Below are 18577 nucleotides of genomic sequence, written 5' to 3' on the forward strand. Positions count from 1 at the left end.
TATTAGTTCCTTGTTTCAGCTGAGTTTAGCACCTTAAGAAGAACAAGAATAAATAGGGTGATGGAAATGAAGAGTTACAGACTTCGGGTTATAAAATAAGTAAGTCACAAGGATGAAAAGTACAGTGTATGGAATATAGTTACTAATATTTAATAACTCTCAATGGTGACAGGTGGTAATCAGACTTGTTATGATGACCATTTCCTAAGGTACATAATTATTGAATCACTCTACCATATACCATGTAATATTGTATGTCAACCATACTTCAATTAAAAATAAAAACTAAAAAAAGAACGAGAATAGAAAGAGTGTATGTTTGAGACAGATATCACTTCACTCTAATGCGCTCCCAGTCACATACACAAAATCTTCTGTAGAAAAAGAAAACTATCAAAAGAGTACATAAATGAAGATACTTCTTAAGACTGATATATTAAGTACATGCACACGACAGTGTCATTTTATAAGCAGAATTTAAGAAATATTTTCATTCAGTTGGAGTTAATGATAAGAAGTACTCTGAAAAACTGTGTTACTCCAGCTCAGTGTTAAGCACAGACAACATGGTCCAGGAACCTGCAGCTCTCTTCCTGGCTTTGCTACTCCTCAGCTGTGTGACCTCCAGCCAATTCCTTAACCTTCTGTGTTTGCCTTTCCTCGTTTGTCAAGCCATGACAATGACAACAGTCCTAATCACATCCCAGAACTGTGGTGAGACTCTAATGAGGTCGTATTCAACTAGGCAATAAACCACTAGAGAAACGTCACTCTGGAGCAAGATCTCCAACGAGGTCAGAGAGCCTCTAATCTTTAAAATGTCCTCCTGCCCGTGATACATCTCACCCACTGCCTCCCACAGAGCTCCTTCCCAGGAGAAGAGACCCCATCAATATCTGCTGTTGCCCAGAATGGGAGTGAATCGGAACCCGGGAGCTGTCCTCACCGCCACGTCTCTTTGGGACGGCACACCTGCCGGTCTCCCTTCTTGCAGGAAGGGGCCAGCTCTGGCAAACAAACAGCACGACTTCCCTCCAACCTTGAAATTAAAGCCCGGTGGTCGACCCGAGACTCCGTGCCATCTGCCATCCTATGCCAACCTGCAAATCATGCTTTTCATTAGAGTCTTCCTGATCTTTCCCTCGGATTATTTCTTCCTTCCTGACCCACTATGTGGCTGCAATTTTTTCACGATAGGGGCTCAGAGTCCACATCCACACATTCTTTTGTAAGCTTTCCTGCAAAGAGAAACCAAGTCAACTCATAAATATTATTTTCATTCTTCAAACTTGTTGAAACCGTAAGGTGAATAAAAGTAGCAAACTGTGTGAACCTTACAGACTTTGCACATACACCCAGTCTAAGAATGGCTTTTGTCCAACTATGATGGAAAGAGGAAAAGCTAAATTTATTCAGAACAAAAATACATTGAACCGCCCTCACGAAAGGAACAATGACATGTTCTCCCCGTCAAATAAATTTTTAAGAGCTTTTTCAGTTCTTGGTACATTATAAAAACCAAATGAACAAAATACCTGAAATTATTTTGCATTGTAACACAGGACTATAAAGGGATTACACCCGCTGTACTGACATATATGAATATCACAGGTGCTAAGGTTAAATCAAATAGGCAATCACGGTGAGAAAACGAAAGTTATGATTAAAATATTCACGGACAGGATTATGGGAAAACTGTTTAACCACTTTGACAATGCTATTTAGGGGCGCCTGGGTGGCTCAGTCCGACTTCAGCTCAGGTCATGACCTTGCATTTCGTGACTTCGAGCCCCGCATCGGGCTCTGCGCTGACAGCTCAGAGCCTGCTTTGGATTCTGTGTCTCCCTCTCTCTCTTCTCCTCTCACGCTTGCTCTCTGTCTCTCACTGTCTCTCTTTCAAAAATAAACATTAAAAAATAAAAAATCTTTAATAAAAAAAGAAAATGCTATTTAGATAGTAAAAAACAAAAGTTACAGTAAAAAAAAAAATTGGGGTTGACTACAGTTCCAAATCTTTTCACATAAACATCAGAAGAAAATATAAGTAAATATTATTTAATCTCAGGAATGAGAAATGGCATTTAGATTTATAAAAATAAATAAATATATAGGATTGACCAGGTCAAGTGAAAAATATCTGTATGTTAAAATGACCACAAACAACATGTAAAGGCACACAAAAAGTATCTTTAACACATCCTGGCATTAAGAAAAAGCTATAAGGGTGCCTGGGTGGCTCACTTGGCTGAGCCCCCGACTTCGGCTCAGGTCATGATCTCCCAGTTCTTGGGTTCAAGACCCACGTTGGGCTCTGTGCTGACAGCGCGGAGCCTGGAGCCTGCTTCCGATTCTGTGTCTCCCTCTCTCTCTGCCCCTAAGCCACTCACATTCTGTCTCTGTCTCTCTCAAAAATAAATAAACATTAAAAAAAAATGAAAAGCTATAGAAGACAATATGAAAGATACAAATAACTAAGAAAAAGCGCTAAAAGAACAAGTTTGTGTAAGAGGAAAACTGTGGTCAGATAGAGCATCTCAAGCTCTATTTGGAGGACGGGGAACGACCACAACCTGCATCCAGAAGGAATTCGGTCTGCATGTGTCACGCCCTTTCACTAGGTGCTTACACATCTGATTAATTACTGTATTCTAAAGAAATGCTCTGAAATGTGAACAAAGGGTTCTGTAAAACATTTACAACTGCCAAAAGAAAATCCTCATTTCCCCCAAGTAGACTGAGAGCCAGACCACACAACTGCAGTCCTCAAATTCCCTCTGCATGGGCATCATTTGGGGGCTTGCTAACCCGCAGATGACTGGGCGTCCCCCCTCCAAAACTCTGCCCCAGTGGGTCTGGGTGGGTCCTCGCAGATGCAGCTCTCCTGTGATGCCCGTGTTTCTGATCTGGAGCCCACCCTGTAAAGCTCAGCTACAGACATTCGGATGATGTGTGTGAGAAATTTGAATGAAATGGAAAACTGCTGACTAGGGGTATAAAGTTAAGTAAAATTTCAAAACCATAATTCACAATGATGCATGTTAAACTCTCTCGGCCAAGTGTAGGACTTAGGGGGAAAAGGTCTGCAAGGTTACAAATGCCAAAATTTTAGGGGCGCCTGGGTGGCTCAGTCGGTTAAGCGTCCAACTTCAGCTCAGGTCATGATCTCGCGGTCCGTAAGTTCGAGCCCCGCGTCGGGCTCTGGGCTGATGGCTCAGAGCCTGGAGCCTGCTTCCGATTCTGTGTCTCTCTCTCTCTCTCTCTGCCCCTCCCCCGTTCATGCTCTGCCTCTCTCTGTCTCAAAAATAAATAAAGAATGTTAAAAAAATTTTTTTAAAGTGATGATCTCCAGGGAGTGGCATTAAAAGCAATTATTTCCTAAAGACAGATATCATATGTTTTCATTCATATGTGGATCTTGAGAAACTTAACAGAAGACCATGGAGGAAGGGAAGGGGGAAAAAAAAAATAGTTACAGAGAGGGAGGGAGGCAAACCATAAGAGACTCTTAAATACAGAGAACAAACTGAGGGTTGATGAGGGGGTGGGGGAAAAGGGGAAATGGGTGATGGGCATTGAGGAGGGCACTTGTTGGGATGAGCACTGGGTGTTGTACATAAGCGATGAACCATGGGAACCTACCCTCAAAACCAAGAGCACACTACACACACTGTATGTTAGCCAATTTGACGATAACTTATATTTTTAAAAAAGCAATTATTTCTTTAGGCTTTTTGGCATTTTCCAAACTTTCTAAGTGATGTATTGCTTTTATTAAACAGAAAAAAAAAATAGTAGAAAAATGTAAATGTCTGCATGCTGAAAACAAAATCATCAGACAAATTTTAGTGATGATATTATTTTTAACCTTTTTTTAAGTTTATTTATTTACTTTGAGAGAGAGAGAGTGCTGGGAAGGGGCAGAGAGAGAGAGGGAGAGAGAATCCCAACCAGGCCCTCTGCTGTCAGCATAGAGTTCGACACAGGGCTTGAACTCACAGTGAGATCATGACCTGAGCTGAAACCAAGAGTCTGACGCTTAACCAACTGAGCCACCCAGGCACCCCACTGGTGATATTTAAAGTACAAGATGCGGAGAACTTTTTTTGTAGAAGCGTATTCAGAGTCCTTAGAATTAAGATGGCATTCCTTATTAAACTCCAATTAAATGAATTAAGTAGAAACCATTGAAAGGTACTAGTCATGTGTTTCACACCGTTCAATTATTTTTTTTAAATGAATTAAGTAGAAACCATTGAAAGGTACTAGTCATGTGTTTCACACCGTTCAATTATAAATCTAAACTTCAAATGCATCCTTTAATGTGAAATATGTTACCTCCTTTTAACCTCTTCTAGTAGTGCTTGACGTGTTGGAGTCAGATCTGTTTACTCCATCTTTTCACACACAGTATCTCAAGCCAGAGTATACACTTGGCATGACAGATGAAATGGTGTGTAAAAAGGGATTTGGTTCCTAAAGGGAAAACATCAACGAGAACAAAACTGTATCTCTACTCACAGCACTGCTGACACTAATTTTCCCTGAGTTGGCACAGACGCCACAGACCCTCACTGCCCCCCACTTCCTGCTTCAGTCTCCAATCACAAGTCCAGGTCTCCCTACTTCTGATGGACCAACCAGCCATAAATCCAAGATTCCCGTGATCCCCTCGTTAGGTTGGACAATTTGCTGTAACGACTCACAGAACTCAGAGAAGCACTTTATTTCCTACTACTGGTTTATTAGAAAAGATGCAACTTAGAGATGGCCAAATGGAAGAGACGAACAAGGCAAGTTAATGGAATACAGATAGAACTTCCCCACCCTCCCAGGACCCTGCATGTGTTCGCTAACTCAGAAGCTCTCTGAACCCTGTCATTTAGGGATTTGATGGAGGTTCCACTGGACAGGCATAAGCAATTAAATCATTGATCATTGGTGATTAATCCAACCCCCAGCACCGCTTCACTTTTTCAGGGGGAAAAGGGCTTTAAATTCCAACCCTCCAATCATGTGGCTGATCCCTCTGGCTCGAACCCTCCATGCCGAAGCTCGTTCTGTGTTTCCAGCCACCAGTAGCCTCATTAACTTGCAAATGGACACTCATTGCTCTGGAGATTCAAGAAGCTCTTGTGTCAGGAATTGGGGACAGTGACCAAGTGTTTTAGCAAAAGATGTTCCTGGTACCCGTATCACTTAGGAAATTAACAAGGGTTTGGGAGTTCTGTGAAAAGAACCAGGGGCAGAGACCACATTTCTTATTATACCACACACTTGATTTATGGAGCTTATATTGTTTTGGAAGGCCCTGGACAATTACAAAACACACCAGAATGAAGATTTCCCTGTACGAAACAAGGGTAAGAGCATGGGAGCCAGGTGCAAACTCACTCACGCTCCAGAGATCCAGAGACGCTGCAGTGTAGAGCCTCCCCGCCTGTAGCCAACCCTGCTTTTTACTTCTTTCCCTGACCCGCTGCTGCGCTAACATGAACACCCAGTACTTGGTACCAGGCCGGTGTAGCCACACGACTTGCTGGGCCCTGAGTGACTAAAAACCAAAACAAAAAGGAAAAGCAATGGGTGTGGATGCTTCAGGGAATCAATCAATAGTTCATAACATTCACTTTTGCCTAAATTCTGCTAATAGATGTTGGGCTGAGTAATGTCAGCCCTCAAGCCCCTCTCTTAAAGAAAGAATTATGTGTATTCTCAGCAGCCACTTTTTTGCTGATTTTTTTTTTTTTTCATTTTCATCCCAATGCTGTCTTGATTCATAGGAGGACAAAAGTGTCGTGAACCATAAAGCCATTATTTTCCCTCCCATCAAAAAAGATAAATACAGTTAAAACAATTTAAAGCATGTCAGTGAGATATATAAATGAATAATTTACTCCGGGACTGCCACCCTCCGGGCTACGTTCCTGCCAATGACAAGTATTTATGGCTGAGTTATAAACCTTTAGAAAGGCTCATGGTAGAAATGACGCCAGGTCCTTCCCTTAGAGCCAGGCGGCAAAGCAGGCATTAATGTCTATTGTTTATCTTTTATTACAGTTTGAGGTGGGTTAGGAAGTGAGGAAGCCAAGTGACTCAGAACCTAAATATCTGGACTAAACAACCTGCTAGGAAAAACTCACAGACCCTGAGCCTCTAGCCAGCCTGAGGTAGGTCATGGTAGATACCAGTTAAAGTTATTCTTGCTTTCTGGAGCTCCTGGGTGGCTCAGTCGATTAAGCGTCGACTCTTGGTTTCAGCTCCGGTCGTGATCTCATGATTCGTGAGTTCAAGCCCCACATTGGCCTCTGTGCTGCCAGCATGGAGCTTGCTTGAGAATCTCTCTCTGCCCCTCCCCCACTCACACACGCATGGGCGTTCTCTCTTCCTCCTTCGCAAAATAAATGAATAAACATTAAAACAAACAAAAAAGTTATTCTGCTTTCTAACCCCATTAAAAAGAAAAGCAAAACTATTAGACTTCATTCTATGTAGACATGAGGATACATCATGGGTGAATTCTCACAGGGTAGATATATGTGAGCTGACACACTGTTATAAGGTCAATCCTAATTCGTAATCACCATATAATGTAACTATCCGACTTACATTGATTTGTTGCAAAAACACAACGAGGAAGGAAGACTTGGGGCCTAGTCCTACCTTCTAATTCTTTTGCCTGGAAGACCTCATCATAAGACAATCTCGCAGCCACATTTTTGGCAACTGCAAAGTGATGATAAAATCAACCCAAGGGTGGCTATGGGGCTTCAATAAAACATATAGACGAGCTTAATATATTTAAGTACTACATAATATATAAATTATTAATAATATATTTTGTATATGTCCATTCAAATTAGGGTTTAAAAAATAACTCACTTGTATTCTTTTCATGTTGAACTAGGCACCTTCCTCGGAAAAGGCAGAGGTAGCATAGATAAACATGTATAAGATAATTATAGCTTTGCAGGACCACTGGATTTAATGGCGGCCCAAAGTTTGTTGAACTTTCCTGTATGGCTGAAATATACATCGAGTGGATACTGATATGGTAATATTATTCCAAGTTTTCAAAGGTCAGCTTTCTTTGTGCAAATCAATTTTATACTCTTCGCATTTCCGAAGCCCTCCTCTGTTTTATAGCAGGAAGATCCTAGCGAATAAATTATTTTCAGAGGACTGAAGAACCATGACATCAGCCTCTAATCTTTCTTCTGAGTGAAGAGTAATGACTCTTTCTCAAAATAAAAGCATTATCAGATTTTAACTGAGAGACTTACAGCACATAAAGAAAATCTAAAAAAATCAACATAAGAAACAGAAACATAAGAGAACACAAACAGAAATGTAAGAGAATCTAAATCATTGTTCTGGAGCAAACCAACAAGAGAAGCAAGTTTCCAACCCAATGTACAATTTTTGCTATACTATACTGAGTTTGCCTCTTTCGATGGAAAATAGTTCCCAAATGACTCAAGAACTTAAACTTTTTACGTCAGTTGAGATACACATAGTCTCAGATGGGCCGTAAAGTTTACCTACTCGGTATAGGATGACTGCATTAGCTCCATTATCTGGTGTCTTTATGTGCATGACGCCATATGTACTGAGGACAATAGCACTCTACAGTGATTGGTGTACAGCAAGGGGATCTAAGTCAGCATATGAGGCAGAGGGATGGCGAACATCTTACTGGGAAAACTTTCATGGCTTACTCTATCATATTAGATGTCTCATCCTTTCACCCAAATGTTTCTTAGTCTTATGTTACGTTTCTTGTATTTCATGAACCTCAATTTTCATGGACACATATTATTTAAAGAAGACTGTGTTGATGTGTCATAAGTCATAATGTCAAGAACTGCACCAATCTCGCTCACTTTCTTAGTGAATTAAGTGTACAGAAAAGAGTTAATGGAGCGGGCCAGAGACCGCTATCCTTAGAAAGGCTTGTGTACAAGGTTGGCCATTGGCTAGTGCGTGGGGACTCGGAGTTTTGGAGGGTTTCTATCATTCCCTGACTGTGGTTAGGGTGGTTTACTGTGTCTGAATTATTTATACAAACAATGTGGCTTATGTCAAACACCTGCTTTTTCTCTCTGGGAAATCAGTTAGTCATTCTGACTTTGCCCCATGTGACTTTTACTTTTCCTGATCTGGCTCTGCGTTCTTCTGCTGTGGTAACTCAAAGCCATGGCTTCGGAATGCAATCATCAAGGAAGACAGTGCTCTTACCTCCTAATTCTGTGGGAGGGTAGGAGCCTACATTCCACAGACACCTTTCTCCAAGGTGCACAAGTACCTTCTTGTGTAATGGTGTAAGAAGTTCATTTTTCCTTTGGATAAAACCAATTAGCCAACAAAGATGGTCACTCCACTTACCAGGTGAATTTAGGTTGAACTGTGTGTGACAAATGGTGCTGTCAGGTCCTTTTAACTGAGGACTAGTTACTGCTTACCTTGAAAACACATCTGTAATGGGTCGTATCTGTGGGGCCCATGAAAGGTGAGATTTCTGTCTCTGCACTCTCTTGGCAGATTGCCTGAGATGCACATCACAATTCTGGTTTAATGCTTATTTAATAACAAAATTGTTTTCTTTCTCTTCTACCTTTGTTTTCTGGGGAGTGAGGAGATTTTGCTTTTAATTATAATTCCCCAGCACACTGTCGTTATTACTGTTGTTTAACCAAGTGTAACTCTATATTACAGTGTCACTATCATGTGTATCCACAAGGATAGAACAGGAAATTTTTCAAATGCTCTATTGAAATCCAGATAAACATTTCTGTCATGCAGTAAACACAGTAGATATACCATACCATACCATTTCAATGTTTTACATATTTGGCTGTTTGATATTAAGGTCCACAAATATGAGCGAATGCAACTATTTGGAATATTTTAATATATAAAATAAACTTTTGATTTTCTTGGGGGGTTTTGGAGATTAAGCCTTCTCTGTCCTTGAGGGTGAGGAACTAGAATTCTGATGCCTTATAACTCCAGCTCTGGGTTCAATGGTCTTTACAAGAACAAGTGAGAGGAGGATTCGAGAGGAAGGAGAAGGAGGGAGGAGGGTAAAATGGAAGAAGTTTGCCCTTGAAAATGTAGAGCAGATTCCCAGGACGCTGCTCAAGGGAGCGTGCTTCCCCACAAGGGGAGAGTCTAGTGGGCAGCTCTGGTATAGACCTCGGGGGCAGTCGCTCTGCCAAAGCCAAGAAGCCACGTGAGAGCGGAGCTGCCACCACCTCCCTCCAGCAAGAACTCTGACTCTCCTTCGTCCAGAGGCTACTCGTGAAGTCGCCCTCATCTGTTCCTGGTGTGGACCTGACTTCAGCAGACACTAGCACTCCCCTCCAGACCCAAATACCCACTACCTGACTTTGCTCGTCCCTCATGTGACTGTGCAGGAACCCTCCCTCACGCCATTCCCTAACACCCACAGGCCTCAGAAGAGGGGACAAGTCAGTAGAGAACCCCACACAGCACCTGTGCCAGCCTAACTAAGCACACAGAGCTGGAACAACATTGTGGGAGACCAGACTCCCATTCCTTTGCCTACACTCACTCTATATGTTGGTTCAGTTTGAAATCTATTGTAGGTAACAGGGGGGTGGGGGAGACAAGGCTGTGGAACTCTCCATGGGCAGCTTCTTCTGTGATGCGTCTTTTGATGACAGTGCTGACTTTTTTCTTTCACTTGGGGCAATGATATAGCACTGCTGTTAACTACAAGAACTCTGAAGTCCTCCTCCCCAGCTCCAGACCCTAGCCCCTCTGCTCACTAGCTCTGGAGCCTTGAATAAGTTACTCAATCTCGCCATGCGTCACTTTCCTCAATCGTAAAATGCAGATAACAACAGAGTTGTTGTGGCAACTGAATGAATAATTACCAGTAAATTCTTAGAATGACACATATAAGCACCTCCATGAGTTTGTCATATAGTAGCCAAGACAAGCCTGTGACATTTAATTCCTATAACTGCTACAATTTTTCCCTTGAATCTTCAGAAATCTTTAAAATTCAAACTATATGGTATTTATAAAGACCTATATATAAATGTGTTATAAATGTCGTACAGATCTTTTCAGAATACAAAAGAGTACAGATGTCGTACAGATCTTTTCAGAATACAAAAGAATACAGATGTCGTACAGATCTTTTCAGAATACAAAAGAATGCAAGCTTTGGGCTGAATATTTACCTCCAAATATTCAATTTTAACTCATTTTATTTAAAAAAAATGTTTAGTGAGGTGCCTGGGTTGAGCATCCGACTCTTGATTTTGGCTCAGGTCATGATCTCACGGCTTGTGAGAGCTCACGGCGTATGAGTCTGTGTTGAGCTCTGCGCTGACAGCATGGTGCCTCTATGGGATTCTCTGCCTCTCTCTCTCTACCCTTCCCCCTGCTCATGGGCACACACCTGCTCTCTCTCTCAAAATAAATAAATAAACTTAAAAAATAAAAGTAAGTAAGATGAAAATGTTTAGTAGGCACTCTACAAATATATGAAAGCCAATGCTTGGCTATAAGAAACAAAAGCTATAGTAATAATTGAAAAATCTGCAGCTTTATGATCTAGTTTCATTACCCCTCTGATTTCTCCTTTTTAAAAAAAGCCATTGATTAAAGTAGGAATTGCATGCCTGGATGGCACAACTGATAACCTTTACTGAATCAGGAAGAGAAGACAGTAGTCAACATAAAACCAAAACCACCTGTTCTGATTAAAGTACTTGGGACTTGGCGTGTGTGTGTGTGTGTGTGTGTGTGCGTGTGTGTGTTTCATGAGTGTAAAACTGCCCACACATCACATGTATTTACTGAATGTTTACAGATGGCAGATTGCACACTGTTCCAGCTGCCAAATGCTCACAGACACCTTAACTTACAAATGTACATGCACACACGGATTTAAAAAGTGAAGGATTTATCCAGTGCTCTAAGTCATGAAAAACTAAAGGCACGTTAACATCATTATTATTCATAACAAACAATAATTATACTTTGCAAGCCTGTATTTTTCTGTATTTGTGAACTTGTCTCCTATGTGGTACCCATTTGGGGGTCATGTGCAAATGCATTGTATCCTTGAACTTCTTCAGCTGGAAGCCACAGAAAACATCCCACCTTTTGTTAATGTGGTCTCCTCATCTCAGTATCTCTTCGGGACTTGCCATGTCTGTCGTAGTGATAATAAGGATTTTTCAGTTCACTCACTATTCATCTCCTCTAAAGCCATTTCTCAGTCCCCATCAATCCAATTGAGAGCATTAACATTTCAACCTTGTATCCACGAAAGGCAGAATCTCTTCTTCTGGGTTAATCAAATAAAATGCTACTCCTACATTTAAAAGATTTTGAACATTGCAGTTACTTTTGAGTTCTAGTGAAAGTGAACTATTTTGAATTAACTCCAGAAATAAATTTTAGAGTAGTCAATGATACTGCAATATATTTATTCTTAAAAAGGTATCCAAAAATATCTCTGTTGGAAACATTCCTCTTAAAAATTCCTGAATTAGGGGTGCCTGGATGGCTCAGTCGGTTGAGTGTCCAACTCTTGATTTCGGCTCAGGTCATGATCTCGCGGTTCACGAGTTTGAACCCTGCATCAGACTCTCTGCTGACAGCGTGGAGCCTGCTTAGGATTCTCTCTCCCTTTTCTCTCTGTCCCTACCCTGCTGGCGTTCTCTCTCTCTCAAAATCAATAAATAAACTTAAAACAAAACTATATATATATAAAACTATATATATATATTTATATCCCTGAATCAGAAAAAGATTAATACCATATGATTCTACTTACATGTGGAATCTAAAACACAAAACAAACAAACAACAGAAATAGACAAATACAGAGAACAAACTGGTGATTACCGGAGGGAAGGTTGGTGGGGGATGAGTGAAATAGGGGAAGGGGATTAAGAGGTGCAAACTTCCAATTATAAAATAAATGTCATGCAATTAAAAGTGCAGCATAGGGAATATAGTGAATAATAATATAATAATTTTGCATGGTGACTGAGGGTACCTACACTTACTGTCATGAGCATTTCATAATGTATATAATCGTTGGACCAATATGATGTGCACCTGAAACTAATAGAATGCTGTATGTCCACTATATTTCAATTAAAAAAAAGTCTCTGAATCACTGGAGTGTAAATAACTTTTAAGATATCAGTTGAGGATCAAAGATGTGTCTCTACAAATGACAGATCTATGTTTATTCTCCATTTCCTGGCCTTTCAAATAACACAGTCCTCTGCAAACCTATTCGGTCACCTAGTGTATGTCAATATTTGTCAAGAGTCAGCTCAGTGCATCTTTGAAATACTTCAGTGGAAGTTGCTAGTAGTTACCTGACTAATTGAATCATAACACTTAAAGCTGGAATCACTATAACGAATGAAATGCCATTGGTCTCATATGAAGACCTTTATTTATTTTTTTAATTTTAAGTAATTTTCCATTTGCCTTTGGGGAAAACTTCACACAATCATCTATGTTCAGTCCCTAATAAGGCTCTCAGGGACAACCACAAGCTGTTCACAATTCCCAGATGCTTTAAAAAAAAAAAAAATCCCACGCATGACAAAAGTGTATAAATGGCTGTTTTGCAGTTAAGAGTCATTAGGCAGGTCTCTGGACAGGGATTTTAAGTAGGAAGAAAATCAGTACGTTTGTCTGAACTTGAATTCTTCTCTGTACTCTAAGTTGCTAGGGAGAGGAAAACTTTGTGAAATTTTTTTGAAATTCAGGTGAGGATAAAGATCACTTAAAGAAAAGTAGTTCCTAGGATTAGGTACTTTCTAATTTACATTGTTTATAGTCGTGTAAAGCAAGTAAACGTGCGTGCGTGAGGTAGGAACATACACCCAACAATGCTTCTGTGTAACAGTATCATCAGATCAACTTAACATGAGGTCTTTCGGCATTTCTTTCTCTCTGATGCTAACTTGTCATTATTATTATTCAAATTTGCTATCTTGTTTATCTATACAAATATGGTATGTATACAAAAAACGACTGCAGGCAAACATTCCAGGATTTTGTGCATTAGGAATGATGAATAAATCAATACCTGGGGTTTACAAAACAAACTAACTGGTTGTCTACCTTTTTTTTTTTAATGCAATGTCTCCTAAAAGAACTGACTTGGGCAGAGGTATCCATAAAGACACAGAGACATAATAGGCCATGATTGAGCAATCATCTCACTTGTGATGCTGGAAACAGTATGTCTTGTCTGGATATCCAGCCATCATCCAGAATTTTAAAAACTTAACTGAGCTGAAAATTGGAGTTGATCCATTTCAGCAGAGGCTATTTTAACTTGTGAGCAGTGACACCAGTGCTCTTGAATTCTTTTGCTGTGGTTCTAATTATATAAAGGAACTGTCAGAAATGTTATTTTCTATGTAGGTGAAGATATTCAAAAGCTGAAGTTCATAACACTATGTCATGGAAATAAACGTATCTGGCATTCCAGGACATCTCAGCTCAGACAACCCCCATGCCTACAGTATTCACATCTATCATGAATTCACAGGGATGGGACAGAAGTTTCTGGATAAATGGGCCCCTAAAAAAAATTCTCTTGTCTACAAGCCGAAACTGTTCAGGAATCAAATCACCTGGGAGCAAACTGGTTGCCTTTTAGCAGAAAGTAAAGGCCAAAGAAATAAACCAAGTTTATTTCTCTTCCTCCTTGTTCTTCCAGCCAACTTGGGAGCAGAGTCCCACAGTCAGGAAACTCCACCAAGCTGTGTGCAGGCAAGATTTGTAACCTACAGTACCTATTCCTCTATGCTCCTACCTCTTTGTCAACCCTCCACCTCACTGAAGAAACATGGGAGGATTCCCTTGGCTGTGGCCCCATGATTTCCCAGTGAACGTTTCTGTCATTTTCATTTGCAAGCCCCACCCACCAGGTCCAGTGACGCAATTATGCGCCATTTATACAAAACATGCAAAACAAGAAAACTAAACTTTCCTATTAAAGGAAATAGATTTTTTGAAAGACATAAATGTAAACAAAATTCATGCAAGTTTTCTCCTCAAGTATTGCAACGGATCTCCTCAGAGTTTAGGTTTCTCTGATCAGCAATTAAACCTCAAATGACAAGTTTTAGAATATGTTAAAATATAGAGACGTATACTAGAATATATAAAAATATTAACATACAAAGAATCAGTCAAGAACATTTATTGAAAATCTGGATATCTTCTGGAATATCTTCTGGATATAGATATCCAGAATATCTTCTGGAAAGATATTTTGACAAAGATGCCATAATCCCAAACCTCAAGTAATTTCCTAACGTAAGTGTCTGGACCCGTTGCAAACAGGTGCAATTATTGAGTGACTCAAAGGTATAAATTCCAGAGTTATAAAAGTTTAAGAAATTCAAAATGTTTCATAGTTCAACAGCAGGGAAGCCATTTGGGGCTAATGTGGAAAAGTTGTGAACATGGAAGAGATCTGACAGAAATCCTAACGGAAAGGAGGTAAATGGGGTGAAAACTAGTAGGTTGGTTGCGAAGAGGGAAAGTAAGAAAGTGTGAATGACTAGCAAGGCCATGGAAGGTACAAGCTGACATTCCAACCAGACTAGCCCTCTGCCCTCGTCCAGGCCGCCTTGTCTCAGCCAAGAAGCGTAAGGGGCCTGTGGCCCCCCAACCAAGCCTGCGTACCAGCTTTGGGGTCTTAACCAGCCTGGAGGAAGGGGTACCTTTTTCTAACTTGCCTGCCCAGAGAGGCACCATTTGAAATCTGTCTGCTTGGAGTGGGCTCCTTTTTGTGTCCAAAGACCCAGTTTGTGGTAGCTCAGTACGAGAACGTAAATATTCATGCCCTGACTGTGGCAGCTGGTTTCCTCTGTCTCACATTTCTCTTTTTGATTCTGTACTCAGTGATTTCACTTACACTTCCTTGAATATCGTTTTTTGCTATTTTGGTCAAGAATCAATAATGGTTCTCATTGCTCTTACATGAGACCCAGAATCACACCAAGTTATCACCTAATTGATACTAATGATATTAACCCCCAACTCAAAATCTCTGTACCAACCTAGTCACTTGATTGCAGCCACGTACACACAACTTCCTCGTCCCTCCTCCCTCGTTCCTGTGTATATTTTGTGTTACTTCTTATACCCTGTTTTGTCTCTGTTCTCTGCTCTGATCATCAGTTGAAACTTGGTGGTTCCGCTGAGTGGCCTCATTGGCAGAGGAAGATTGGACAAACACACGAGTAACAACACTGTTCGGCAGTGGCGAACAGAAGTTTGTTCAAAACTCGTCTCCTCCGGAAACTTTCTGTGAGAGCTCATGTCATTTCTTTGATCCTCATTCTTTTTGTAACCAATAAGCTCGGCTGAAACAATAGTAGGCTGAACATCACTTGGTTAATATTAAACAGCTTCAAAATTCTTTTGGTGAAACTAAAATGCTTTTCTCATGACTAATGACAATCTAGAAGACATAAAGGGCCCAAAATAATCTTGGTCACCATCAGTAAACACACATTTCCCTCTGTTCCTTGCCCCATGCTCTAGACAAGTTTCAAATTCAGAAAAGCCAGTCTGGAGATATTTCAAACTACTTCCCAGGTCCTGAGTGCAAAGGACAGGACACAAACATTTATTTCCACTTAGCAAAGAACAGTCAATAGGAAATTCGGGTTCAGCCCATGCTCCTGCCATGTTCTCCCTCTGTTCAAAATATATCAAGAACTGGATGGGACATCAGCATGACTCAGTCGGTTAAGCATCTGACTCTTGATTTCAGCCCAGGTCATGATCTCATGGTTTGTGAGGTTGAGCCCCGTGTCAGGCTCTGTGCAGCTGCTGCAGAGCCTGCTTGGGACTCTCTCCCTTTCTCTCTCTCTCTCTCTCTCTCTCTCTCTCTCTCTCTCAAAAAATAAATAAATGGGCATTTAGAAAAAGAACTGTGGGAATGCAAGCTGGTGCAGCCACTCTGGAAAACAGTATGGAGGTTCCCCCCAAAATTAAAAATAGAACTAGCCTACGACCCAGCAATTGTACTCCCAGGTATTTATCCAAGGGATACAGGTGTGCTGTTTCAAAGGGGCACATGCACCCCCATGTTTATAGCAGCACCGTCGACAATAGCAGAAGTATGGAAAGAGCCCAAATGTCCATTGATGGATGAATGGATAAAGAACATGTGGTAGACATACACAATGGAGTATTACTTGTCAATCGAAAAGAAGGAAATTTTGCCACTGGCAACTACATGGACGGAACTGGAGGGTATTATGCTAAGTGAAATTAGTCAGTCAGAGAAAGACAAAAATCATATGACTTCACTCAGATGAGGATTTTAAGAGACAAAACAGATGAACATAAGGGAAGGGAAACAAAAATAATATAAAAACAGGGAGGGGGACAAAACAGAAGAGACTCATAAATATGAAGAACAAACAGGGTTACTAGAGGAGGTGTGGGAGGGGGGATGGGCTAAATAGGGAAGGGGCATTAAGGAATCTACTCCTGAAATCATTGGTGCACTATATGCTAACTAATTTGGATGTAAATTTTTAAAATAAAAAATGAAACAAGTTAAAAAAATAATAAATAAAAACTTAAAAACTTAAAAAAAAACTTAAAAAAAGAACTGTATATATGGCACACTGGTTGGCATTGTGTCTGACCTCTGAGTACTCGGTCCTTGTCTGAAGATGAACACACACACGCGAAAATCAGGGGAGAGCCCTGCGTGTGTGTGTGTGTGTGTGTGTGTGTGTGTGTGTGTGTAGAATATGACAGTCATGAAAATCTCTCCTTTGCATCCTATAAAAGAAGTTGATGGGAGCCAACAAAAGGATGCATAGCAGTTTATAAAATTTGTGTCACAATCACCTTTCCCTTGACAGTTGAAATAAATTAAATCTGCTCCACATCTTATACCTGTCTCTCTGCTTTAATCCCTACATTGATTTTTGACCAAACAGCCTCAAGACTTGAAATAATCAAATCACATCAGAGCAGATGTAAGTGAGCTATTTGGCTTTCCATCCGATTTTTTTTTAATTTTCAATCTTCACTTACATTTATTTTAAAATCAAATTAAACCAAAATATAGGGTCATCAGCTGGCATTTTCCATCAATTTTAACTTTTCACTAATGAGCCCTGTTGATATTCTTTTAACCTGCCAATTGAATGCCAAACAGCCATTTTGCAAGTGTTCAAAACACGTGGACACTAACAATATTGGCCATGACTTTCAGTCACCTTCATTTTCAACACCGTTGATCGCTTATGTTATAGTTTTGTGCAAGAAACTTAGTCATGTTTGGATGCGTGAAAGACGTTTTTATTAATTAGTAAAAGTGAAATAACTGTATCTCCTAAAATGTATTACCTCTATTTTTTCTATGATTTAAGATGTTTATAATTATTTTTTTCAACATATGGCAGAGAAGATCTTATTTCCTATGTGTTTGAGAAATGTCCTTTATGATATTTTTCTGAATAGAACTTTTCCTTGCCTTAGTCTTTGAGAGAAGAGTAATGATTGTGTGTGTGTGTGTGTGTGTGTGTGTGTGTGTGTGTGTGTTTCTTCTCCAGGTTTAAAAAACATTTCTGTAATACAAGTTTTTTTAAGGTAAGAAATATTTTGTATTTGTGCCTGAAGGAATGGAGTCAACATTTAAAATGAAGAAACTGTTAACATTTCTCCCCCACATATTCCATCAACCCTCTTTTGCATCAAGTTCTCTTTTGTTAATGTTTATTTTGAGAGAGGGGGTGGAGGACGGGGCGATGGTGAGACACAGAGAGAGAAAATGGGACAGAATCCCAAGCAGACTCCACGTTGCCAGCACAGAGCCTGACACAGGGCTCGATCTCACGGATGGTGAGATCATGACCCGAGCAGAAATCAAGAGTCAGACGCTCAACGGACAGAGCCACCCAGGTGCTCCTGCATCAGGTTCTAAGAACAAGCTCTGCCTCGCCCACAGCCCTCACTGTGATCAGAGAAGCAAAGAAGTTTCCACGTGGTCCAAGGTGACTATGAGAAAGTGCTGTCCTTTGGCAAATGTCCTCCTCGGCACACGCAGCTGCTGTAGTGGCAGCACTGGAGGCTGCTGTGTGTACAAACTCTGTTCTTCTTCTTTTCCAACGCAGGAATAAACAGCAGTCTGCAGTACAAGCGGAGTCTATAAAGGGACAGCCAAATAAACCCCAGGGAACCTTGGCTCTAAAAGTCTCCACACAAGCCAAGGCACATGAGCTGGCTGGAAACACATGAAAGAAAGGGAGTGGGAAGGGAAGGGAAGGGAAGGGAAGGGAAGGGAAGGGAAGGAAAGGAAAGGAAAGGAAAGGAAAGGAAAGGAAAGGAAGGAGGGAGGGAGGGAGGAAGGAAAGAAGGAAGGAAGGAAGGAAGGAAAGGAAAGGAAAGGAAAGGAAAGGAAAGGAAAGGAAGAAGGAAGGAAAGGAAAGGAAAGGTGAAATACAATTTCTGTCCCCAGCAAAAATAATTTTTTCTGACATGTTCCTCTGCTATGAAACTCGCCCAGAGGCATAACTGAGAGAGC

General features: G+C 40.6%; 1 protein-coding gene across 2 annotated transcripts in view; it reads right to left on the bottom strand.

Moving 5' to 3' along the window:
• CD226 (CD226 molecule) overlaps positions 1–18577 on the bottom strand; it is an 89799-nt gene that overhangs the window by 8352 nt on the left and 62870 nt on the right. The gene's annotated exons all lie outside the window — the stretch shown is intronic.

Source organism: Leopardus geoffroyi, chromosome D3 (assembly GCF_018350155.1).
Source record: "Leopardus geoffroyi isolate Oge1 chromosome D3, O.geoffroyi_Oge1_pat1.0, whole genome shotgun sequence".
Taxonomy (NCBI): Eukaryota; Metazoa; Chordata; class Mammalia; order Carnivora; family Felidae; genus Leopardus; species Leopardus geoffroyi.